Below are 1716 nucleotides of genomic sequence, written 5' to 3'. Positions count from 1 at the left end.
TATGCACTGTGTGCATAAGAAGTTATTTCTTTTGCCTTTCCTGAATCTTCCAAACTTCAACTTTCTTGGTTGTACCCAAGTTCTAGTGTTATGACGGAGTGAGGAAAACATTGCTCTAGCTACTATCTCCACGTCATTCTTAAGTTTATATACCTCTTTCATTGCATATCCTCTAACCTGCATTTTCTAAAGCAGATATTCCAGCCTTTCTTCACAGGGGAGTTGCTCAATCCCCTTTATCATTCTGGTTGCTATTATTATTATTATTATTATTATTATTATTATTATTATTATTATTATTTTATACCCTGCCCATCTGGTTGGGTTTCCCCAGCCACTCGGGGCAGCTCCTAACAGAATATTAAAAACACAATAGAACATCAAACATTAAAAACTTCCCTAAACAGAGCTGCCTTCAGATGTCTTCTAAAAGTCAGATAGTTGTTTATTTCCTTGACATCTGATGGGAGGGCTTTCCACAGGGCACGCACCACTACCAAGAAGACCCTCTGCCTGGCTTCCTGTAACTTCGCTTCTCACAGTGAGGGAACCGTCAGAAGGCCCTTGGAGCTGGATCTCAGTGTCCGGGCAGAACGATGGGGGTGGAGAGGCTTCTTCACGTTCTCTACAATATCCTTTCGAAGTTGAGGCAACCAGAACTGTACTTCCAAATGTGGTCGCACCACAGATATAATGGCATTATGATATTGGCAGTTTAATGTTGTTCTTTTATGTTTTATATGCATTGTGGGAATTACACTAGTGTGTTGGTGTTTTTGTTTTTTTTAACTCACAAACGTCATCAAATAAATCAAATAAAAATAAAGATCATTCAAAGATCATTGTGAACGGAAAGGTAAGCCTGTGTGGATGAGTGGTCCTCCAGTATGCTGCTACCACGACTGACGTCTCAGATAGCGAGGGCCTCTTGGTTTGTAGAACGCTTTCTTTTGAGATCGACCATCTTGCTTCCAGTTCCTAGACTTGCTGCTTCCACAAATTACAGCATACTTCCCTCAAACAGAAAACAAGCCCAACCTCAGCAGTGGTACGCGTTGGACCCTGAGCTGGAAGAAATCCTGGTGCCAAGGAAGATGTCGATCTCCACCCTTGAAAGCTGGCTGACGGTCCAGTATGTCCTCCCTAAAGGTGGATGTGCTGTCAATGTTTGTGAGAAGCTAGGCTATGAACCCAACCACCAATATGACCTCCCCACATCTTCCCAATTCAGAGGTTGAGGATGACAGCGAAGAGGGGGGAGGCGAGCTGAACCGTGGCAAAATGGAATGCAAGAACATTCTGAAGATCCGGAGAAGGAAGATGAACAGACACAAGTACAGGAAGCTGATGAAACGGACAAAGATTTTGCAGAAGAAGGTCAGGGAAGGTCGGCACCAGAGGAAACAAGAAAGGTTTGAACAAGATCTGGAACGCGTCTGGAGGAGAGCCGGACTGAGGAAGGCTCCTGAGGGGTGGACAACACCCAAGATATATCTCAAGAAGTCCAATTGATGTCTCCATGAGTTTTTTTAAAAAAAATTAAACAATATTTAAAGCAAAAAAATAAATTAAATAAAATAAATAAAAAGAAAAATAAAGATACACACCCAACAAACAAATGGAAATCTATACATGCTCAGCCAACATAGCCATCTCTGGTGATGTGCGCATTTCTTTAATATGCAAAGTTTAATAATTAGGTGGTTGAATGGCTGA

At 41.8% G+C, this 1716-nt stretch overlaps 1 pseudogene across 1 annotated transcript; it reads left to right on the top strand.

Moving 5' to 3' along the window:
- Window positions 1-844: 844 nt before the first annotated feature.
- LOC310677833 (small ribosomal subunit protein mS38-like) lies at window positions 845-1512 on the top strand (annotated as a pseudogene). The gene has a single exon. The product of its transcript is annotated as a small ribosomal subunit protein mS38-like (transcript).
- The last annotated feature ends 204 nt before the right edge of the window (window positions 1513-1716 follow it).

This window comes from Podarcis tiliguerta (genome assembly GCF_965153285.1).
Source record: "Podarcis tiliguerta genome assembly, chromosome: 5".
Classification (NCBI taxonomy): Eukaryota; Metazoa; Chordata; class Lepidosauria; order Squamata; family Lacertidae; genus Podarcis; species Podarcis tiliguerta.
The sequence above is the reverse complement of the archived record's forward strand: the minus strand, read 5'-3'. Positions and strand labels throughout refer to the sequence as shown.